The 26,088-nt window shown below is 36.7% G+C and overlaps 1 long non-coding RNA gene across 1 annotated transcript; it reads right to left on the reverse strand.

The window, feature by feature from the left end:
* Window positions 1–3,175: 3,175 nt before the first annotated feature.
* Window positions 3,176–20,373, reverse strand: LOC101143339 (uncharacterized). Its single transcript, XR_010133730.1, has 3 exons — window positions 20,234–20,373; window positions 9,264–9,385; window positions 3,176–4,089 (listed from the first exon to the last, which is right to left on the reverse strand). It is a non-coding gene; the product is annotated as an uncharacterized lncRNA (long non-coding RNA).
* Window positions 20,374–26,088: the final 5,715 nt, after the last annotated feature.

Here is a 26,088-nt window from a genome sequence, read left to right on the forward strand (position 1 = left end):
TATCATGTATCCACCAGATGTGACCCAACATTTGAAGGGCGTCCTCAAGCATTAGGTAAATTCTATTCTTCTGCAAGAAGTGCTTGTAAATTGAAAAGTTATCCTTCTCAAAAAAAAAAAAAAAATGCTTTCCAGGAGAAGAGTAATTGCATCAAAGATAATTGATTTCATTTCAAAACATGCCCTCATTTTAAAGACTAGTTTGCTCTTATTAATTCTTTTTCTATCCAAGGAGAGATTTCAAATAATTACTTGGATACTTCAAGCCCCATACTCCTAACTGGCTTCATTACCACATTGATTATGTTATTAGGAGATATTTGAAGGAGATTAATCTGCCTTTATCATGTCCTCAGTTCTTCACTTTTCATAGGAAACATAATCCTTTTCTTCCCAACTTGTGCTCTTTCAAACCTCAGGAATGAATTGCAAAAATGAATGTCCTTATTGCCTCACTCCCTTCCAAGATAGCTTTTTCTAATGCTTTTCTTCCCCCTAAAATAAGAATTAAAAGTGATATTTCTTTTGACAGCTGGTAACTAATCCCACCTTAGCAGGAAGGAGAACAGGAAGCCAGCAGAGGAATTTTCCATTCCTGTCTCTTTTAATTTTTCCCCACATCAGGTATTTTTCAAAATCTAGACATTTCCAATGAGTCTGTATATCTTCTTGTTTTGTCTACCAGAGTCACGTGTTCTTTAACTTCTCCTGCGCTGATGAGAAACGTGACTGAGTTTATGTTTGTATTTGGAGGAGGGAGAAATTGAGAACTTTTGAATCTCCAAAGGGCATATAATTGAAATGTGATGCCTTTGCTTATGCAAACGGGCTTTTTTCCTTTTGTAAAGATAAAGTTCACACAGCTAGTCCATCAAACCACAAATCAGAATGTCTCATGTTGTAACAAGAGCTACAACTTTGACTCCTACAAAAAGTCTCTTTTGGCCTGCCTGGCTGCCTTTCTCTATTCCTTTCCCTTCTCTCTCCCTCCCTTTTTTTTTCTCCCTCTCATTCCTTCCTTTTTGTCTTCTGTTTAATTTAAGGACTCTGTATTTTACTATCTACTCCAAGCCCTCCAAAATGCATATAAGGTGCAGAAGATAAAGAAAAAATAATTAACTCAAATTTGTTTCTCCAAGGAGCAATTCAGTTCAGCGTTTTCATAAAAACAATGTATTCAAAATTTTAATGAGGATTTTTTTTAAATGAAGAAATTAGTTTTCTGGAGCTAATGGCTTGCACAAAATGTGACCGAAAGGTATTTATGTAACTTGATGTCATTTCAAATGAAACAATGTATCTAAGATGATGTCTACTGTAACATGGTAAGTTACATATACTAATGACATCTCTCTAAAACTGAAGTGACTTTTTCTGAAATGTGTATCTGGCCCATATATGGCACAAATTTGCCTGAAAGACAGTAGGTGAGAGGGGAGGGGTGGAAAAGTAAGGAGTAAGTTAGAAGGAGTAAGTTAATGAGTGCTGGAAATAGCTGGTAGAGGGAGAGCTAAGCAGAAGGAAATGGAATAAAATGCCCTTATGTTATTTAATAGCTGACAAAAGTAAGCAAAAGAGGAGAAACAGGGAGTCACAGAGAGTTCTGAGTTTTCTTTATCTGAGTATGCAGGGGTACTTATTCTGAAGATTTTTCACTTATTGAGAAGGAAATTCATCAATGGCATCAATTAGGTAGAAGCAGCCAAGTATAGGGGCAACATCACTAGAGAAAAATCAGAAAATGGGATTCTACTGCGAACAGAACTAACCAGATGTGTGACCCTTGTCAAGACACTATTTCTCTGGATCTTAGTTTTCTAGTGTGCAAAATAAAACGGTTGGATGCCCTCTATTATCTCTTCTAGATGTACAGTTGTTTTCTTTCTTTTCTGCATATTACAACGAAACGAAACTACATAAATAAGGACATAGATTTTGTCTTATTTTTCTTCCACACGGAATACTCAAAGTTTGGCACAGGTCCCAGCCCATAACATGTGATCAATAAATATATATTTAAGGAATGAATGAATCTATGTAGAATGTTATATTTATACAAAGGCAAAAAGACTGATACATTGTTTCTTTTTTAAAAAGATTAATGTAGCCATTTGAATATTTAGCATAGGTGGTTGAATTGGATTCATGTAGACATAGTCTATTTGACACCAAAAAAAACATAGTCACGCTTATATAGTCTTATAATTTCATTTGCTATTGCCCAAATATAAGTGTTCTCATTAATTATTACTCTTCAAAATGGAACAGTTGGGTACGTTTTTGTACATCTTCATCTCATTGTCATCTCTACAGGTTGCTAATATTACATTGATTAAAATATAGATCTAGGTAGGCTAAAATGAAAAGAGTTACTGTTCAGATTTTACAAGCTCAGAAATCCTGAATTTGGTTTTGAATTTGTATAGTGCTGCATGGAGATAAAATACAACTTCAATTTTCTTTTTTACTTTCTTTTTTTTTTCTTAGCCCCCAACAAATTGACTAGCTATATTTATAATGCTCAGTTGTTTCAATATCTTGTAAACCACAATCCAACTTAGGAAAGAACATACTTCATGTTTTAACTATTTGCTTTGATTTATACGTGAGACAAAAAAATGAATGAGCCAAATTTAACAAAATTGTGTAGACAAACCACTGCATACAATTATTCTAGAGAATTAATTTATTTTGCATTTATGATTTCCTTTATCCTAATCTCTGCATTTCAAAAAACATAATACACTGTGTCACACACATGAACACACACATACACACACACAGCTCACACACTACTATTTCAGATATATGCATACTAGGATTGGTAGAAAGATAAGAGGTTAGGTACATGTACCTTTAATTCACATTAAAACATTAAAATCTTTGCAAATGTGTTTATATAATGCTGAAATAACAGGATGGCAAATTAAAATTTTTTATTTAGCATTTGATTTACATGTTATCAAATATGTAAATATTTAGTACTCTGTAAACTAAACACCTGGGTGATAAATTATTTACATCTAATAAAGATGCTTTAATGTTATATCAAATGGGCTATATATTATCTAATCCCAAGCCTAAACCACTACCATTTAAAAATTTAATGAAAATGAATTGGATATGAAAACAGTTCAATCTATGTTATAGAATAAAACTATAATAGACAAAATAGTACCCTCAAAGATTATGTTTAATATTATCCCAAACAGGTAAATAAAATACATGTGTTTTAGTGATTTACAAAACAGGTCTTTTAAAGTAAATTTAGAACAAATAAAATCAATGGTTTATCCACAAAGTATTTTAAAAAGGTCAGTGTTAGAGATCATTACATTTCTAATACTGAATTTAGAATGGGGTTTAAATGAATTTATTTTCTCCTCTTATGCAAATTGATATCTCTGTGGAGGGAGGGGTGATAGAAGAAAAAACACCGCAGCGCATGCGTGTGTGATGTGCGCATGTGTCTGCTTTAGCTGAAAAACTAAGGAACTAATTAAATAACACTCCCGTTGGTTAAAGGAATAGAATGTTCTTGAGCAGGTAAAATGTTGGCCTTTATCGAAAGTGAGAAACAGGACTGTTGGCCCTGCATTTCTGATTCCTGAGCCCACCAATTTTTCTTTGCCTGCTCACAGAGCAGAAAGCCATATAGTGTTCTAGCAGAACAGAACATGAAAGATTAACCTTCTCCTTCCACTTGAACCAATTTTCACAAAATGGAATCTAGTGGAAACACACACACACACACACACACACGGCTCCCCAAATGCACATTGAAAAGTAATTCATTTTTCACTCATCAGATAACAACACTTAATGATTGGGTAACTCAGCTTCATTCCCTATGATAGCCTTAATGAAAAGGCCAGTTCATTGCATTAGGAAATCAGTGAGATGAATTGTAATGAAGAACTGTGAAATTCTGCCAGGATTTAGCAAAGGCCATGAATAGCCCAGCTTAAAAGTTGAATTTCTTGTTTTCCTTCCTGTGTGGCTCTCTTTGAAAAGACAAGAAAATGGTACATTTGGTCTTCGGAAAATCCATCACAGAGTACGAGGCACTGCCAACTGGTTAGGTTCATCCTAGGTAAACAAAACCGTGGAGGCATTAGGAATACAATGACCAGAGGACACATTTGAAAATAAAGACAAAGTAGCATGTTGAGATTTTCTTGCTACTGTAGTAGAGAAGAGATCCTATTTCATAGAAAATAGCACCTGCAGGGCTCAGAGTCCTGGCACATTAAAGTGTTTGGTGCCTAGTGCGCTTGTCACCCATGTGTTCTTTTCTGCCATCACACTGCTCACAGTGAGCTATGCCATTAGTTCCACTATAACGTGACATAGTGGTTCTGAAACTCACCATACGATGCATGATCTGCAACAAAAATCACAGGACTTTCAACAAAACAGAATTGGGAGCATAACACTCAAAAATGTCACCAGAAGTACATTTTTTAAACAGATAAGGACCTTGGCTAAGCATGGTGGCTCACGCCTGTAATCCCAGCACTTTGAGAGGCTGAGGCGGGCGGATCACGAGGTCAGGAGATCGAGACCATCCTGGCTAACACGGTGAAACCCCGTCTCTACTAAAAATACAAAAAATTAGCTGGGAGAGGTGGCGGGTGCCTGTAGTCCCAGCTACTTGGGAGGCTGAGGCAGGAGAATGGCGTGAATCCCGGGGGCGGAGCCTGCAGTGAGCCGAGATAGTGCCACTGCACTCCAGCCTGGGCGACAGAGAGGAGTCTCAAAAAAAAAAAAAAAAATCACAGGACTTTCAACAAAATAGAATTGGGAGCATAGGAGCATAACGCTCAAAAATGTTACCAGAAGTGCATTTTTTAAAAAGATAAGGACCTTGGCTAAGCATGGTGGCTCATGCCTGTAATCCCAACACTTTGAGAGGCTGAGGTGGGAGGATCACTTGAGGCCAGGAGTTTGAGACCAGCCTGGGCAACATAGTGAGTCCCCATCTCTACAAAACATAAAAAATTTAGCTGGGCATGGTGGTGCCTGTGGTCCCAGCTGCTTGAGGGGGTGAAGCGGGAGGATCCCTTGAGCCTAGGAGCTTGAGGCTGCAGTGAGCTAAGATCTTATCACGGCACTCCAGCTTAGGGAACACAGTGAGACTTTTCCTTTTAAAAATTCAAAATAAAGTAATAAATATGATAATAAATAATAAAAAATAAGAACCCAAGGAAAAGGGTAGCATAGTTTTGCACATGGTCATTGTTAAGAAATGCATAGATACTGTAATAAATATGACATTTTGCCTTGAAAAACCTGAAGTTTACTCAAAACCTGAAGTTTACTCATGGAAGTGGGCACTGGAAGAAATGTTTGCTGTTTTTGAGTTGTCCTGAAGTTGTCTGAAATCTGATGGAAACTTGTAACACCAGGATGGGTGAGCTTATACCACACTGTGAACTGAGGTGGCTGGGAGATGATTGATTTTCTGCGTGTATTCTTACATAGATCAATTGACCTGGGTGCAGATTTTATTGCATTTACCTAGTGTTTCTCAGAGGCAAAATTTCACATTGGCACGTAGAAAGTTGGCTCAAATTTTATGCTATGCTCAAGCAGACACATGTTCAAATTGTTCCCTCATATGTCAAGTGAATTGGAAGTAATTTGCATTTAAAAAAAAGTCGTATGGTGTAATCAACTCTTTATTCTAGGATTATAACTATTTAATACCTAAACAGTCAAATGAAGAATGAAACTTTTAACTCCATGGAGATTGTCAAAAACCTATTTGGTGTTTTGCAGACATACAAGTAATTCCACTTTTATATTTTTCACCTTTCCACAATAATACTGTATATATGGTAGTCAAAGAAGTTGTTCAAGAGCTTCTTTTATTCTTATACATGGAGTGCCTTATTGACTAGATTATGTTATCCTTCCAACTCATCTTCCATCTTTTATCCTAGGCTTCAATTTTTAATTCTGCTATTTGTTTCAGATCTCAGTTATAGCATTCTAGAGCATATCAGCTCACCACTGTTGCACTCCAGGAAATTTATCTTACCCTTGAAACATTCTTTCCTTTTTGTTCATCTCAAGTTAGATTTTGTTGTTGTGGTGGTGGTGGTTCTTGTGTTTTAGGCTTTTTTTCCTCAATTCTGTGGCACTAGCGCACTTACATAAAACACCCAAAGTAAATGCTTTTCAATCTATCGCATCTGGTTTTTCAGCAATGTGCAGATTTAGAATCTTCTCTGTCTAGGAATCTCACTTTTCCTAAGTATTTTACAAGGATCCAATGTATATATAAAATAACAGGAACACCCACACCATACTTGGCCTCTTTTTCATCATGTTTTTAATGCTAACCAAAGAAAACAACTTATAAAACATGCACACACATATGTACATTATAGATCTTCTTGTAAACATCCCTTCTATGATTAAATTGATTCCTGAGGAATTGGCTAAGATAACCAGTACCAAAGTTCATTTTCAAAACTTCCTGTGTCCCTGAAAATGTTTTGTGTTAATAATATGCACTAGTTTTATAGCCACTTAAGAAGATCTCTTTTATGTCAAAGCAGAAACAGAGAGCCAAGATTAAAACAAGGAGAAAATTCCAACACCTCTGTAGAATCAAACGAACATCGACTTTTGAAAATAAAAGCAGAGTTTTGAAAGACCCGCTAATAGATTCAATCTCTTGATGTTTTATCCCAAGGCCTACAGACAGAAAGCAACGGGAAGCTGTACCATCCAGGGACAGACCCCGTGAACTGACCTGGACAGGATGATAAATGAGGAACAGGGGAAAAAGTCAGGGCTAGGATCTCTCTCTCACACACACAGACACACACAAAAACAGAGGAAACAAATTCTCAATGTTAATAAACTTCCCAAACAAGATTCCTTTGCCATTTTTAAAAAAGAAAATAAGGCTGGGTGCGGTGGCTCGCGCCTGTAATCCCAGCACTTTGGGAGGCCGAGGCGGCAGGATCACCTGAGGTCGGGAGTTCAAGACCAGTCTGACCAACATGGAGAAACCCTGTCTCTATTAAAAATGCAAAATTAGCTGGGCGTGGTGGCACATGCCTGTAATCCCAGCTACTCTGAGGCAGGAGACTGAGGCAGGAGAATCGCTTGAACCCGGGAGGAGGAGGTTGCGGTGAGCCCAGATTGCTCCATTGCACTCCAGCGTGGGGAAAAAGAGCAATACTCCATCTCAAAGAACAAAAAAAAAAAAAAAAAAAAAAAGAGAAAAGAAAAAGAAAAGAAAAGAAAAAACTTTAGAGAACTTTTAAAACTTCACAACATTTAGGAATTTAAAAAAAAAAATATGAACCAGTAAATATCTATCTATCAACCACCCCTGGTCTTTCCTGGGGAACTTTGCTTGTCCTGCCAAATAAGTATAGTATGTAAATGCGATATTTGCTTTCTAGAATTAAAAGGAAATTAGTATATATTTCATACAGGGAGACAAGATTTCATTGATGTCTTACCGATATTCTTTGAAAACAAATGTTTCCATTCCCTTATGAAAGCAATATATTTTGCTTTGTCAGAATGACACAATTCAGTTTCATAAACCATAGATGGCTAGAGAGTCACTTTTCTTTTTTTCTTGAGTACTAGAAATTATCAAAACCTGAAATTTGATTGTTGAGTAACTATTCCAAATATCCCAAGATTGCTCATGAGCTTTCTAAAGTTTTAGGCAGACAAGGGGAATATATATATATATATATATATATATATATATTTTTAATCAGATTCTTCTTAAAATGGGAACTCAAATTACCAATGCCCTTATTGGGTTCCTGTTGTCATATGCTACATGAGACACTTTGTCTCATATGATTGTAATTACCAACATAACCAAGCTATTAGAGTACTGCATCATGGCCGGCCTCTAACACAGCTTAAGGTGATTTATTTAAAAAAAAAAAAAAAAAAGAAACAAAGAAAGAAGAAAAAGAAAGAAAAGAAAGAAAGAAAGAAAGAAAGAAAGAAAGAAAGAAAGAAAGAAAGAAAGAAAGAAAGAAAAGAAAGAAAGAAAGAAAGAAGCAAGTGAGCTACAGATAAATGAGCTATAGGGATTCCAGAGGCAGAAACTTTGAATCGTATGGTGTATTCGATCTGGCAGCCTGGTCTGAAGCCCACTCATTTGGCCCAGCTCAGATATCAGTAATTGGAGGAGAGCAAAAAACAGTGTAATCAGCCCAAAGTACTCATGTCTCATCAGTTCTAAGCTTGTGACAGGTGACATGTATATAGATCCTTGGGACAGAAGGTGCAAGAAATAAGAAGAGCCTAGTGGTGAGAAAAGCCAACTGAAACTCCTAAATATAAGTGCAAGTCGTTTGAGTAAAAAAGGGGAAAAAAAAGAAATAGCATACAACTGTTGAAGGTATTTATATTCAGTAGTTCTTATTTCTACTTTAATAGTTTCTTTTTATTTGTTTAATTAGACACGCGTGTTGTTGCTAATCACTAATTTTCCCACTCCTCATGCTCAGCTTCAGGTAGTGATGTATCTAATCCACAAGCTCTATCTCTACTGAGTTCTTGGTTGGATACTGTGACCTCAAATGATTTGCTTATTGCTACCACCTAAAACCTGATGATGCTCCACCTACAGCTGGGCATGGTGGCTCACGCCTGTAATCCCAGCACTTTGAGAGACCAAGGTGGGAGGACTGCTATATAGCTCAGGAGTTCAGGACCAGCATAGGCAACATAGCAAGTCCTCATCTCTCCTATTTTTTTTTCTTTTTTTTTTTTTTGAGACGGGATCTCTGTTGGTCAGGCTGAAGTGCAGAGGCATGATCATAGCTCACAGCCCACTGCAGCCTCAGCCTCCTAGGTTCAGGTGATCCTCCCAGCTCAGCCTCCTATCTACTAAAAATTTTTTTCACTCCTTTATTTAATTCTCTTTTTTTTTTTTTTTTTTTTTTTTTTTGAGACAGAGTGTCACTCTGTTGCCCAGGCTGGAGTGCAGTGGCACAATCTTGGTTCATTGCAAGCTCCGCCTCACTGGTTCACGCCATTCTCCTGCCTCAGCCTCCCAAGTAGCTGGGACTACAGGTGCCTGCCACCACACCCGGCTAATTTTTTGTATTTTTAGTAGAGACAGGGTTTCACCATGTTAGCCAGGATGGTATTGATCTCCTGACCTCGTGGTCTCCCCGCCTTGGACTCTCAAAGTGCTGGGATTACAGACTTGAGCCACCGTGCCTGGCCTACTAAAAATTTTTAAAATGAGCTGGGCTTGGTAGCACATACCTGCAGTCCCAGCTACTCAAAAGGCTAATGCTGGAGGATCACTTGAGCCTGGGAGATTGAGGCTACAGTGAGCTATGATCGCATCACAGCACTTCAACCTGGGTGACAGAGTGAGACTCTGTAGAAAAAAAAAAAAGAAAGAAAAGAAAAAGAAAGGAATAAATTTCTAGTCTATTTTTGTCACCAAATTTTGGGTCAGTGCCTCACTTCCAATTAGGTCGGTCCCATAGCCAGCCTATCAGTGGCTTTCTGTACTTTCATGTGGGCCTGTTGGGGGAAAACAAAATTTCAGCGTGGTTGGGGAACACAGATTGAGTGCCCGATACATAGCCAGTCCTTTAAATAGATCAATATATTCTTTGATATGAAAATCAATGTATTAATGAATTTGTCAAAACCAAACTGTTGAATCATCTGAACATACTTGTGTTTATGAAAGCACCAAATCCATGCATCATGACGTAACAGGAAACAAACTGCGACCATTTCCCCCAAATTAATCAGAAATTGACAAAACAGCTTCACTGATAACCATTTTCCTTGCCTGTCTCTGTGGAGAAGACAATGAGTAGAGGGAACCAGGCATTTTGCCTCTGGGGCACATAATTATATGTGATGATGATTCGTTCTACCTGATACATGGACTGAACCTTCCCATCATCCAGTCAGTTGTACTAGGATGAAATTAAAATATGAAAATAATGGTATACAATTTGTTTTGTAAAATATGAACATATAACTCTTGTGGGGATCTTTTATGAAACAAAAGGTAATCTGGATAATATTATTAAATCTCATCAATCAGTTGACACTTCTATGTTTTAGAAGGTATCTAAATAAGATGGTTGCCATGAGAAAACAGTAGGTCCTTATTAAATTAAACAAAATTGAACTGGATAATATTGACAAGAAGTCACAAATTGATTACATACTTTGAAAACACCCATCTTAAAATGGAGAGATCTAGCCTGTGGTCTCATCTTTGCCACTTACTCATCTGTGAGCTTGAAATGCCGTTTAACTTCCCTTAGACTCAATTTTTCATGTGTAAAATTAAGATGATTAAGTCAAACAGAAGATTCTTTTCAGCCTAGAAATTCTATGATTTTTGGATAGGTCCCTGTTCTGTTTCTATAATTTATTTGCAATTTGTCTATAGGATTAAGTTAGAAATTTAGACACCTCCCCTATTTCCTTTGCCTTTTTTAAAACATACAACCCAATTATCTATCATATGATTCCTAGTTTTTGGATTTGAATGAAATAAGCAAATTATTTTACCTTAAACGTGACTTTAAATTTTATTTCTGATTTCAGTAATATTGCTGGCCCGTGATATGCTAATCAGCCCTGCCTCTGATAATGGTGCTACAAATCTGCACCTTGTTCAGGCACAGAATTTTTCTCTCCAACCGATAGTGATGAAGTGAGTTCAGAGTGTTTTGGGGTTGAGTACAAGCAATTTTACATAGAGTATGTAATCTATATATGGAGCCTGCTCCCTTATTTCCTCCCAGGGTGGAATTGGATGGTGATGGTGGTATTCAGAGCTATGGAAAATGAGTGTTGCTATAAAAAAAAATAGAGGAGGAAACTGTCAGAGAAATGCATCTTTCCTGGCAACTGTATCATGCTCATTTTTGTTCGTAACCCTTTTGTTGGGTTTATCAGTGGACAAAGAAAAGTTGTTCCAAACAACCAGATGGCAAATCCTAAGCTCAGTGAAACCTGAGAGCTGTTTGAACGAGTGCCACATGCACCAAAGAGGCAGTGCCAAAAACAGATGGAAATTCCTCAAACCACATCTATGTGTTAGACAGGGGTTATATGTGTGTGTGTGTGTGTGTGTGTGTGTATATGTATATATATGTGTATATATATGTGTATATATATGTGTATATATATGTGTATATATATATGTGTATATATATGTGTATATATATGTGTGTATATATATGTGTGTGTATATATATGGTCTTCCATCCAACTTCCAAAAAGCAGTGCTTGCTCTGTCTGTACAAGGTATTAGTATCTCTGTATTTCAAACCAGTCTCAGTGGGACTCAAAGATGAATAGGACAGAGTCACTAAACCACAGAATTGCTAAAAAGTGTCACCTTCATCTTCTTTATTGCCTTTATTGGTAAGATGGGGTATCCACTCTCTAGGAAGCAGAGTACTCTTCCCCAGTGATAATTCTAACAATTACACTAATTCTTCCTAATAATGCTAAGTGTAACATGAACTCACCATCAAGCCTAGTATAACAAGGAAAATAATAATAATCCTGTCATCGTTCTTTTGTCACTTTAGTTAAATGACCATTCAGAAGTAATGAACCTTCTCATAATATATTTGGGGTTGTCTTTGTGCTGGGTATTTCTTAAGGGAAAGCTTATTTCATGACAAGGAAATAGAAACTAGGTTTGTTCTGCAGGTCTTTATTTTTTCCTAAAATAGATACAAAAACAGTACTGCCACTTAGTTAAAAGAGAGTCAGTGGGAGAAAATTCCACAAGGAAACTATCGTGTTGAGCTATTAATAGCAGCTATCTCCTATGTAGCATTTGCTAAGTGTCAGGCAGTGTGCTATGTGCCTTACATGTGTTATCTTGTTTAATCCTTCTAAACTTCTTTGCGAGTAAATACAAAATCATCACTCCCATTTTCCAAATACAAATATTAGCCTGAAAAAGTTAACCTCAAAGTCACACAGGTAGTAAGGGTGCCAGGTTCTCTTCATCAGTGTTCTCCCTCCCACTCCCATCCTTTTGCATATGGTACCTGGGGCAGACTAGAAATGACCTTGTCGGTGTCCTTAATCTGAGTAAGAAATGTACTCTGGAATTCAATTTTTTTTTAGGTGTTCTGCAAGGAAGAAAATGCACATTGGCAGAGCCCAGCTATTGACTGAATGTTAATTTTCCTAGGTGTTGCAATTATTTCGAAAGGAAGTAGGAGCCAAACTTCCTTTAAGTCTCATCTTCACCATGAGTGGGCCAACGTGTTGTGTTAGTCATTTTTCTTCCTTCAACTCTCACCATTTCATTAAAAACCTTTCTTTTCCTCTGAGTGTTGGAACAAGGCTTACGTTGTCACTGAAGTAATCTGCAAGGTTGTCACGAGAAAACACCAAGCTCTCTTGAAATAAGCAAGCTTACTGGAGGTCACACAGGGCACTTCATTCATTTCCTGGAACAACTTTGAGCCGTTGAAGCTGATACTGATCTGGAAGTGCCTGGATGTTCTGAACATCCAAACCACAGTATCACTGTAAAAAAAAGAAAGTCACGAACTAGTTCTATGGGATTACCCTAATGGCACTTTCATTTGACACTATAAAGAACAGGTTGAAATTTAACAACTCGAGAAGATCTCAGTAAAGACAAAGAATTGTAAGGTTGGAAAGGGATGTTCACTCTCCCTTCAAAATCTGCACGAAAAGTTGCCCAGCTTCATTTGTTCATTAACTACATTTTAATGTTAACAATTCTGTATAGTGACTTCCCCAGAGGGTTACTTCCAGTCAAACAATGTCAGTTATAAATTTTAAATCTCACGAGACTGTTTACTTTAGCATTCAATTACCCAAGCTATGTTACTTAATTTTTTTTAATTTTTATTTATTTATTTATTTATTTATTTATTTATTTTTTGAGATGGAGTCTCGCTCTGTCGCCCAGGCTGGAGTGCAGCGGCAGGATCTTGGCTCACTGCAAGCCCCGCCTCCCCTGGTTCACGCCATTCTCCTGCCTCAGCCTCCCGAGTAGCTGGGACTTACAGGCACCTGCCACCACGCCCAGCTAATTTTTTGTATTTTTAGTAGAGACGGGATTTCACCGTGTTAGCCAGGATGGTCTCGATCTCCTGACCTCGTGATCCGCCTGCCTCAGCCTCCCAAAGTGCTGGCATTACAGGCGTGACCCACTGCGCCTGCCTATATTATTGAACTCATGGGTAAAATAACCAAATTTCATGGGCGAAAAAAATCAGGATTTATGGTCCAGGCAAATATGTTTCTGATTTATGAGTTCATTTCCAAATAAACCACATTTAATTATCCCTTTGATGAACTGATTTTATTTAAAAAAATATGAGGGAATGTAGGCAAACTGCCATAGAAAACTTGATTTCATGGTAATGGGGCATCTTTCCTAAGCATGAAACAAAAATAACTGTCACCATTTTGAAAAACGTTAAAGGCTTAGCAACTTCAATATTCTACTATTTTTATTTATTTAAAAAAATGTTTAATTTATCAATTTTTTTTCAAGACAGTTTTGCTCTTGTTGCCCAGGCTGGAATGCATTGGTGCAATGTCAGCTCACTGCAACCTCTGCCTCCGGGGTTCAAGCGATTCTCCTGCCTCAGCCTCCCGAGTAGCTGGGATTACAGGCATGTGCCACTAGGTCTGGCTAATTTTGTATGTTTTAGTAAAGACGGAGTTTCACCATGTTGGTCGGGCTGGTCTCGAACTCCTGACCTCAGGCGATCCACACACCTCTGCCTCCCAAAGTGCTGGGATTACAAGGATGAGCCACCATGCCCAGCTTTTAATTGAGTTAAAAGATATAATATTTTTAACGTTAGCTACTAGTTACAATATTTTGAAACCCATGCAAGTTTGCTTTGAAAACACAAAGGATTCTCATGTATTAACCCATTAACACACATAAGTCCACTTAGAATTTTTTTTTCAAATTCTGTCTACATAATCTATTTTCTATTATTCAGGATCATCAGTGTGGAATGTTAAAAGCCAAAGAATTAGATTTTAGAATTAGAGTTAGAGTTAGAATTTTGTCACATCTAGTAGGCATAATCCAGTGTAATGGAGTTTCACTCCAAATTCTTTTCGATTTTGTCCTCTACTTTCTTGCAGTACTTTGGTCCATGGAATTTCAGGAAGGTGGGTTTTCACAAATCATCAGGAGGGAGAAAAAGCCTGGAGGACCAAGAGAACGAAATCTGCTCTATCCTAGAAAAACTGTCCTCTTTCTCTTTTTTTTTCTTGTCTTTATCTTCTCCTGGCCCTGTGATCCCTTCTAAATTTCCCAAAAGTCTGGCTGAGGTCTAGGTAGAATTGCAAAACACACACACACAACAGCGGCCAGTGAGGTGGGAATGTCCACACCTTAAACCTTACAAGAATCGTTTATAATAAGAATAGATACTTATAGATTTGAAAGAAAGTTTGTTGTTAAACTGTTGAGTCATTTCCAGAAGTCAGACTTTATTTTATTTTATTTTATTTTATTTTATTACTTCTACATCACTGAATTAATTTAATCTACCTGAGACCAGAACTCATGAAGATTTGAGGTCTGTAGTCTCACACCACCTACTGTTCCCTGGTTTTACGTTTCCAAGGCTCAGCTGCTCCACCCTGCTCCAGTCTCAGTTAAAATGAAAGGTTAGTCAGAGGGGCTAGAACACATCTATAGTATGAAAATATTTGGACAAAAATTTGGACAAGGTACTGTATATCTCTTACATATAGGTTAGTTTGTTTGCCTGATTGGAGAAGTCTAAAGCCTGGAATCATTAAATATACTGTACCAGTCACTTACTAGAGACCCACGCATCTTTCATAAACTTACTCCTGCTTCTTCCCAGGCAAAATGTGCTTCCAGAGCACATTGCTCAGGCTCAAGTATCCCATTTGTAACTACAAATTCTGATGATTTATTTGCATATCTCTCTTCCCCCATCATACTATGAACTCCTCAAGGTCCTGTCTTTATCATCTTGGTATCTACCACCCACCCTCCTGTCTCTCTAACTCTTCATGGTAACTGAGAGGAAACAGGTGCTCAATATGTACTTCTTAAATAAATACAAAAACAAATGAATAAAGGACCTTTGGTTGTCCTTCCTGTGAACTAATACCTTGTTCTTAAGACAAAATTGGGCATATGTTATTTTGCAACTACAGTGGCCCTCTGTATCCATGGGTTGTGCATGCATAGATTCAACCAACCTCAGAGCAGAAATATTAAAACAAAATAAAATAAAAAACAAATGAAAATACAACAAAATAATAAAAATGAAAAACAACACAGTATAACATCTATTTATATGGCATTTCCATTGTAAGTAATCCAGAGATGATTTAAAAAAAACGTGGGAGGATGTGTGTAGGCTATATGTAAGTAATATGCCATTTTATGGGTGACTTGGATCCTGAAATTTTAAAGTCACCAAGGGCCCTGGAACCAATCTTCCATAGATACCAAGAGATGACTGTGTCCTTTCTCAGAAAATGGGCAGGCATCGTGAGATATAAATTTCTTCCTCAGTCTGATTCTGTTTAATCTTTTTACTATGCTGTGAAGACAAAGCTATAAGCTTCTCATTTGCTGAAGGCAAGCCTGCTTTCCTTTGACTGCATTTTGCAGCCTGCCCTCAGCTCTTCAATTACTCCCATCACACAAAAACACAACTTCATACTTCGGCATGGTTACATCACTGCAAGAGAATTCACATTTTTCCAGTCTGTTAAAAATGACGTTTATTCTTTATTGATTCTATTCAAGATTAATATGCTTTGAAGGCCTACTATGTTGCTCTTGGGACTCAGAAAAATAAAATGACGTCTCAGTTAATGGTTGGTTGTGGCGATTAGATACCTTCCAAGACTTTAAAAGAATTAAATGAACACCAACTTTTCTTTAGAATCCTGGCTGATATATCTTAAATAAAGTTTCCTCTTGCAGCCATGATTTTGTGGTAGGATTAAAATGATCAAACTGGATAGTCTGAATTTTGAAAATCAATCACTCCTGTTTGTGCAAGAATTCCAAGGAAGGAAAAATGCTGCAGAGATCAGAGGGCTCATGGTAAGAGAGAAAAGTCCACAGATCCAGTTTCAAAGATCCACCCCTACTATAAGTGTGATACTCAGCAACAAGACACCTGCTTCTGGGGAAGAAACAGGCTTTTAGAGAGTCAGCTGAAAAAGAGGAGCAAAGCCCCAAAACGAAATTGCCTTTGCACCTTTAAGGCTTAAGTAGTAACTGGGAGTTTTTAAGTGTCTTTGACAACATTGAGTGGAGGGATATTATGAAGTTACATTTTCAATTTTCTCCAGTTGCAAAAGAAAATGTAACGGCTGAATCCTAAGTCAGGGCTACAGTACTGCCAACAGAGGACGAAAGAAATCTAAAGGATTTTGCTTCTCTGCATGACCCAGCGATTCCAACAGTGAAAAGTTAGAATGGTAAATTTCCTAACAGCTGAAGCCTCTGGCAGAGTAAAGGCAACACCTGACTGATACGTTATCTTCCTACCGAGGCTCTGCATGTAAGGAAAAACTTCAAGTATTTGCTCAGGTAAGTGAGTCTCTCAGACTGAGAGAGAGCTATACATCTCAGGACTTTTAACTCCAGAAATATTTTTAAAAGTAAGAAACACTTTTAGAGGTTTAAGAGAAGTGGGCTACCTGAGCTCTGTTTCTTACCAGCACGACAACATCACCAGATCGTCTGCAATATTAAGATGAAAATATATTAAGATTAAAGATATTATTATCTGAGAGGCACTGGAACAATCACAGACTCCATCATTTGGTGGCTAGTAATGGTAAATTTACCACCACCACGACCAACAAAAACAAACAAAACAGCTTCATAGACCTCTCTTACTTGGGTTGGTGTATTATTCTCTGACTGCTTAAATGCTAATACATTCATCTTTTTAAAATCTCTCCCGTAAAGTTCATCTGTAACAGAACGGATAAGTGTAACACAGTGAGTCTTCAGCATTCATGGTAAACGCTAAGGGTTGATACTGATGAGAAACTTACCAAAAATTATGGGAAGAGTCTTTTGATGAAGTAAAATTTGAGCTTTTAATTCAATTAAATTTAGCTTGTAAATTAAGAATAATTGGGACTTTAAGGTTTTTAGGTGGAACTTCAGGTCATGTTTCTGTTGATTTAACAAATGACATAGAAACTCTTATTTTTCAAATGCATTTTCCCTCCTGGGTCTCTAGCTCTTTAAGAATTAACTGTTTTAAATGATCTAGTCTTCATACTTGCAGACAGAGACTTAGCTCTAATAATATGATTAATTAGTTTATCTATCAGATAATAACATGAAAAATATTAGAATCAGGAAATAAACTCCAAAGACTAATCGTTTAAAGATATAATAAGATATATACTATATATAATAATCCTGTCATTAGATGTACCTCTCATTTTAAAACATAATAAAATGTGTAGTTTAAAAACCTAAAATCAGCCCTATGAAACATGTTAGAAGCTCGGAAGTTGCCACAAGTCAAAGTGAAACTGCCTTTGCAAAAAATCGTAAGTGAGGAAATTATGTCGGTGAAACAGACCTAACTGACCCCTTCTTCCTTCTAACCTTGAAACTGTGTTTGTTCATTCCGTGGTGTAGGCCAAACTAGCCTTGGGAAGGAATTTATAGTTTAAACTCTGAAATAAAATGGATAACAGTCCTTTCCTGAAAAACCCTTTCTTGCCTGGGGACCAGTCTGCCTTTGTAGGACTAATAAATTAGCTACAAGATTAGAAATTACGGTTTAGGGGCCATGCAGCCTCTGACTCTTCCCAAAATCGCTCGTGGGAATAACATCACTATGGTAAAACCTAAGATCAGTGTTTGAGATATTTGCAGACCCTGCATTCTGATGTAGCATATGACATCACTCAGATGACACCACTCAGACTGATAATACAGCTCAGCCAGTTCTGCGATCCCACCCAGGAATGTAAGCCAGCAAGAACTCACTTCGACCCCCTATGATTTTACCTTCAACCCAACCAGTTAGCACTCCTCACTTTCCAAGCCCATACCCGACAAACTATCCTTAAAAACTCTGATTGGGGAGACTGATTTGAGTAATAATAAAACTCCGATCTCCCACACAGCTGACTCTGCTTGAATTACTCTGTCTCCATTGCAATTCCCCTGTCCCGATAAGCTGGCCCTGTCTAGGCAGCAGGCAAGGTGAACGCTTGATTACAAAAGGATGAAGAAACTGAAGAATCAACAACTCTTAGATCGATCAGAGAAGCGAGGGCACAGGGCAAACCACTGCCTCCAAAACTGGGTAAGTCAAGAGGTGAATTAAAAAAAAAAAAAAAATCACAGCTTATTAGAACAGAAACCTCCAAGGGAATCAATTTTGAGTAGGAAAACCTGAGCTGTAATTGATGCATTTCTGGAGGTCAGTGTAAACAAGTCCAAGGATTAAAAACTCCAGGGAGATCCAGTCCTGGAGTAGGTGGTTGAGGGGAGGAGAGACACACTTTTGAGTTTTGCCTCCAGGAGTTGCACCAAGTTCTCACAGTAAATATTGGCAAAAAAATTTTAAAAATTAAAAATCCCCTTGTGCTTCTGGCAGAGGAAGGGGAAAGGAGGCATTTTGACATACACTAGAGAGCATTCTTGTCTTCTTAATAAGATATCTCATCAGGAGAAACTAGTTAACTCGTACACTGGGAGAAAATTTTTGCCAAATACCTATCTGATAAAGAACTATTATTCAATATCTACAAAGAACTCTTAAGCCTCAACAATAAGAAAAGAAACAATCCAATTGAAAAAATAAGCCAAAGACTTAACAGCCACCTTACCAAAGAAGATATACAGATGGCAAATAAGCATATGAAAAAATACTCCATATCGTATGTCATCAGAGAAATGCAAATTTAAGCAATAATTCGATACCACTATATACTTATTAGAATGATCAAAATCCAGAATACTGACATTAAATGCTGGGTAAACTGTGGAGCAACAGGAACTCTGATTTATTGCTGGTGCCAATACAAAATGGTACAGCCACTTTGGAAGACAGATCGGTGGTTTCTTATAAAACTAAACATACTCTCACCCTATAATCCTGCAATTGAGCCCGTTGGTATTTACCCAAAGGGGATGAAAACTTACGTCACACAAGAATCTGTACTCAAATGTTTATAGTAGCTTCATTGATAATTTCTAAAAATTCAAAGCAACCAAGATGTCCTTCAGTAGGTGAATGGATAAAAAAATCTGTGGTACATCTAGACAATAAAATATTATTAAGCACTAGAAAGAAATGGGCTTTCAAATCATACTAAAAGGTGGAGGAAACTTAAATGCATATTAGTAAGTAAAAGAAACTAATCTGAAAATTCTACGTACTGTGTGACTCCAACTATATGAGATTTTGGAAAACAGAAGAAAGATCAGTGTTTTCCAGGAGTTAGGGGAAGGGAAGTATGAATAGGCAAAGCACAGGGTACTTTTAAGGCAGTGAAACAACTCTATATGATACTGTAATAATGGATAGATGTCATTATAAATTTGTCCAAACCCATAGAATGTATAACACCAAGTGTGAATCCTAATGTAAAGTATGGACTTTGACCGATAGTGATATGTCAGTGTAGGTTCATCAGTTATAGCAAATGTACCCCTCTGGTAGGGATGTTTGATAACATGAGATGCTATGTATGTTTGAGGGCAGCGGATATACAGGAAATCTGTGTACCTCCCACTTAATTTTGCTACAAACCTAAAATGGTTCTAAAAACTAAAGACCATCCAAAAAAACAAAAACAAAAAACGAATCATTCATGATGGCTTCTCTACTCAAAGGAAAATAGCAAAAGTGTAAAATGTTAGTGTTATATATGAATGTTAAATGCATAGGTTGTCAGAGAGACTTTCAAGTGTCATTTCTTCTCTACGAGCCTCAGTTTCCTCATGTTTTGAGTGTAGAAGTTGGTTCAAAATGATCTTTAATTGCGACATAGCTCAACCTGAAGCAATTAATTATGAAAATGAATACTCAGAAACAAACGTTATTAATATTTATTCCAAAGACAATACTACAGCCACTATACTTCAGACAGAAGCATCTAGACCAAAGCCGATAGCACTAATTTAATACGATAGAAAAGGAAATCTTCTTTGGTATTATTGCAAAAAATTTAAGTTTTTACTTACCTACTCACAGGCTTAAAGTTTCTTGCTTCAGCACTTTCTTTAAGTTTCTCTTGTTATCTCTGGCTCAGAAAAGTACTTTTTCTGCTCTGGTTAATCTCTGTTATCCCCTTTTATCAGAATCTTGGTCTGATGTCCAGTCCAGTTGGTCTCTTAGGACACTTAGATATCTGTGAAATTCTAAAGCTGATATTATGCTGACATAATGTTCAACAAACATTCTCTTCTTCAGCCAAACCACATTATCACCAAATATTTGGGGAGAAACACACATGAGATAGATGCATTCAAGGAAACAACATCAAAGCATCCATTACTTAATCTTTGTCTTGCCCTGGAGATTCACACCCTTTTTGCCATCACAGGCAGCCTCTGAGCTTCAAGTTGACTTATGACTTGACAATGTGGATTTTACAGAGTCCAAGACTCAGGAAGAATCACAGATGATGTCTTCCACATCTTGATACCCCTTAACAAACACATAATGCACATTGCCATTTTACACTCCTGTGAAACTCTTATCCATCTTCTTTGTGCCTCACACAAGTTTCATCAGCAACTCATCTGGAAGTCTTGCCCACATATCATAGCTGTTAATCATATGCCAACTCTTTGCTCTTAACATACTTTCATTTTACACCTGCAATATTATAATGTAATTGCATTTATGCAGGTTTGTGTCTCCTCACAGACTGGAAGAATCTCGATGATAGGACCTATGGCTGAGTCTTTGTCTAAATCCCTCATAGAACCTATTAGAGTGTCTGGCAAATAGGAGGTCCAGATAAAATATTTTTAGAGCTATTAAATGCATTAAAATGTGAATTAAGCAACAGATCCCTCTACTTAGAAGAACCTTCAAAGGCTAAGAGGTAATTTGCCTTTAATCCCTCCAGCAATGCTGCATTATCCACCCAGCATTAGCATTGAGCACCTCTATGTATTACTAGTTCTTTTAGTGATGTAGAAAACCACAAAAATCTATTGAAAAATAGAAAAAAGAATCAGAAAAATGCAGATACACATTATGTCCCAGGGGATGTGAAGAATGCTCATTATTACACATGTCAACTCTCAGGTTATTTCGTAAGTGTCATTCACTTCTGATCCAAGTTTAAGTAACAGTAATCCAAAATTAAGTAACCAAATTTAAGTATGGGAAATTGACAACATGACTGTAAAATTCAAATAAGAGAATAAATCTATTAGGATGTCTAAGAAAAACATGGGGAATTAGAGTCATGCAAGTGAGTTGAATTATTGGGTGCTAAAGTATTATAAAGTCATAACAAATAAGTCAATGATGAAGAAGCCAGATTATACCGGCAGATACCTCTAAGACACTAGGTTTCCCTGAAGCAAATTCTAAAAAGTGGAATAGCAAAATATTTGATAAAGATCACAGTGCCCACTAATGAGAAAGGAATGTATATTCAATAACAATTATTGCAGTAGTTGCCTAGCTATTAATTATTATTATTGTTTTTTTTTTTTGAGACAAGAGTCTCCGTTTGTTGCCCAGGCCAGAGTGCAGTGGTGTGATCTTGACTCACTGCAACCTCCATCTCCCAGACTGTTCAAGCAATTCTAGCACCTCAGCCTCTGGAGTAGCTGGGATTACAAGCACATGCGACCATGCCTGGCTAATTTTTTGTATTTTTATAGAGACGGGGTTTCGCCATGTTGCCCAAGCTGGTCTTGAACACTTGAGCTCAGGCAATCCAACTGCCTTGGCCTCCCAAAGTGCTAGGATTACAGGCATGAGCTACCATGTCCATCCAGTAATTGCCTAGCTATTTAGAAAATAAACCAGTTTAGACACTGTCTCTATACTATACACCAAAATAACATCCAAAGAAATTTTTCAAATTAAACCATAATAAAGTTCAAATAAAATAGTGGTAAAAGTGTATTTGATCACCAGATAGGTAGTGACCATTTAAGCGATGACGGAAATGTACCTTCACTACCATTCTCATAGGTAGTATTTATTGAACATTTTCTGTGTGCTAGGTAATGTGTAAAGTGATTTCTTTATATGCTGTTCTCATTGGGTTCTCAAAGCAAGAACGTGATGTAGATACTCTTAGTGACTCCATTTTAGCAATGTGGAAGTTGAGGCACAGGGAGTTTTAGTAACTTGTGAAAGGTCACACAGCCAGAAAGTGGAAGAATTACGGTGTGAACCTGGACTGTCTGATTCTAGAAATTGTGCTCTTAAATTTTTACCATCTAAAATATGTACGGTGGAAATAAAATTGGAGAGGAAAAGATAAAATGATGAGAGAAAAAACAAACAGACAAACGGGCCAAGATAGAAATAAAAATATTAAAATAGAAATACGAAAGGAAAATAAATGTAAAAAATGTTGAATTTTTGTAACCTGTCATGTGCACGCAAACCTAATACATTGAGATATCTTTTTTTAAAAAACCATAAAATTCATGCAGCATTTTTGTTTACTTGTTTTCCTTTACAAATGATTGTACTTAGAACAAGTGAGATCTTAGGGAGGGATTACTTAGGCAATGCCAAACTGCTTTCCAGAAATGACACACCAATTTACATACCCAAGTGGCAAAAGAATTAAAAGGCTTAAAAATATTTATAGCTTTTGACCTAGAAATTCCACTTCTAGGAAACTATTCTAAGGATAGTTTTGGAAATGCAGACGAAGTCTTAACCATAGAGATGTTTGTTGAAATTTTTTATTAGAATAGAGAAATTTTGGGAATCATCTAAATCCCCAGCAATAAGAAAATAGTTGAGTATATTACACTTATACTATAGCCAAGAGGTTGGCAAACTATGGTCTGTGGGCCAAAGTCCAGACCATTGAATATTTATCTATTTTTACCTGCTTTTGTGAATAAAGTTTTATGCAAACACAGCCCTGTTCTTTCATTTATATATGGTCTATGGTTGCTTTCATGATTCAAGGTGAGAGTTGACTAGTTGCTGCAGAGATTGTATAGCTTGCAAAGGCTAAATTATTTATTATCTGGACCTCTACAGAAAAATTTTGCTGATCCCTGTTGTAGCCAGCCAGTTATATTGTTTTTATTTAAAAAAAAAAGTTTAATGGCAAGGATTAAATGTGAAACTTGTAACCTTAAATGAAATAGAAACCTATTTATTCTCATCTATTAACACAATGATTACTTTGTGATAATGATGCCAATAGGTGTGGTACAAAAACATTGGTATTTCACAATAGCCAATTTTACAAGGTAGTGGGTTTATATTATGACTGTAAACTCACTTAAGCTCAAATGTCTTTTTTGGTAATTTTTTTCTTAGTACTAACACTTCTGACAATGTGTATCATATCTTTTTGCCTCTACACAACCAGTACTGCACAAACATTCATCTGTGATAACTTATGAAATTTAAATATCCAAAGGCCAGCAAAGCTACTGCCAATATGATGTCATTTATTTTATTAAGGACGACTTTTTTGCCCAGCTGACTTCTTGATCCAATGACCATCCTTTTTCGTGGTGCATCAAATTCTGAAATTAGCTGACTGACCTCTTGGGTAACCATTGCCTGGAAAATTAGGTCACTGTACCACTATGTCTGTTTTTGGGATCTTAAGAAATTACAAAGATGACGGTAGACCGTCCCTAGTTGCTCCACCTTTTAAAACAAACAATGCCTTCCAGCTAATAAATCAGCAGGAAGGAGCTGACAGGACAGGGATCTGTGTTCACTTCTCTAAGTTGTTTTTGTCTGGTTCAGAAATCATTAGCACCTGATACTAGTTTCAATGTTCACCCAATGGGAAGGGAAAGGGGTAATTCCCAGGCCAGGTTTCTGTCAGATAGGAGACAATTCAATGCAGACAATACTTTGAAGATAAAAAGACTTGCAAACTTCCTTTTTTTTTTTTCTTTTTTAATATGAGACAGGATCTTGCTATGTTGCCCAGGCTGGTCTTGAATTCTTGGGCTCGTGCAATCCTCCGAACTCCTTAGCCTCTCAATTAGCTGGGATTATAGGCACTGGCCACCACGCCTGGCTCTATGGCTTGCAAACTTTCAAATACTATGCACCAGTACCTTAACAGAATTGCTAATGTAGTTGTCATAGTAGCTCCATAGTAGAAACAACAGCAAAACTTTCAATAACAATAATTAATTAGTAATTACTTTTTAAAAATTGGAGAAAATAGTATTGTACCAAACAGTAAAGAAGTCAAACTAGAATTTCTATTAAAGAATTGCCTCTTTCAGGAGGTGCCTGTATTATTCACAATTGCTTCCTAATAACTGAACTAGGAAACGAGAAATCAAAATTGGCTCTGAATTCAACTATTTCTGTAATAATACAAAATATAGCCATCATATTTGGGAACAGATATTACATTTTATTTGTTTAGGTGATTGGATATGAACAATACTGAATGTTTAACTTATGGTTTATTTACTTGTTTTTTTTTTAAATAAGCCTACAGTCTATCCTTCCTTTAAATGCTTTTTGTGTACTTAATGTGCTACAAATACGTGTATGGCAAATCCAGAAAGTAAGAAATTACAACTTTATTTGTTAGGAAATTCAAAGTCCAGAGAGAGATAACAAGTAACAGAACAGGAAAATGAGGACAATAAGTGAAAACTTGGCTGTATAACCAAAAGCTAAGAGGAGAGGTGGGGAAGAGTTCACACAGGTAACTTTAGGTGGTTCTCGAGGACAAAAGAAGAATTCTTTGGGTAGTCAGGGTAAGAGAGGTCATTTCAGGTAGAGAGAAACCATGTGAAAAAGCATAAAGCACAAAATGGCTCCGAGTAGCCAGGTTCTGTGGGAACTGTGAGAGGCTTCGAAGAAAGCCTGGAGGTATATGAAATGCAGGATCGCAAAGAGCTCTATGTGCCGAGATAAGGAGACTGGATTTATCCTCCAGGTAGTGGAAAGCTGATTACATTTTTTTCTAACATTTTAGAAGTATCAATCAGGCAACACTGTAGAGGATGGATTAAAAGTTCAGAGGAGAATCAGGGGCAGAGGCTGGTAGGATGTCACAGCAATAATAGAGAAGAGAGATGATAAAGCTTATTATTGTGATGAGCAGAAGAGCAATTATATGAAATATTTAGAATAGCAGTGGCCAATAGAATTCTAACGAAAGCCACATATGTAAGTTTTAATTTGCTATTAACCACATTGAGAAAGTAAAACAAAGTGTATGCAATTAATTTTAATAAAGCATTTTATTTAACCTAATAGACATAAAATATTGTCATCTTAACATGTAATTGATACAAAAATCTTCAGTGAGATACTGTACATTCTTTTTAGGTGCTAATTCTTCAAAAATCCAGTGTATACTTTTAACTAAAATCCAGTGTATAGTTTAAACTAAAATCCAGCGTATACTTTAAACTAAAATCCAGCGTATAGTTTAAACTAAAATCCAGCGTATAGTTTAAACTAAAATCCAGCGTATACTTTAAACTAAAATCCAGCGTATACTTTAAACTAAAATCCAGCGTATAGTTTAAACTAAAATCCAGCGTATAGTTTAAACTAAAATCCAGCGTATACTTTAAACTAAAATCCAGCGTATACTTTAAACTAAAATCCAGCGTATACTTTAAACTAAAATCCAGCGTATACTTTAAACTAAAATCCAGCGTATACTTTAAACTAAAATCCAGCGTATAGTTTAAACTAAAATCCAGCGTATAGTTTAAACTAAAATCCACCGTATACTTTAAACTAAAATCCAGCGTATAGTTTAAACTAAAATCCAGCGTATACTTTAAACTAAAATCCAGCGTATAGTTTAAACTAAAATCCAGCGTATACTTTAAACTAAAATCCAGCGTATACTTTAAACTAAAATCCAGCGTATACT

The sequence above is a fragment of the Gorilla gorilla genome, chromosome 4, assembly GCF_029281585.2.
Source record: "Gorilla gorilla gorilla isolate KB3781 chromosome 4, NHGRI_mGorGor1-v2.1_pri, whole genome shotgun sequence".
In the NCBI taxonomy this organism is placed as follows: Eukaryota; Metazoa; Chordata; class Mammalia; order Primates; family Hominidae; genus Gorilla; species Gorilla gorilla.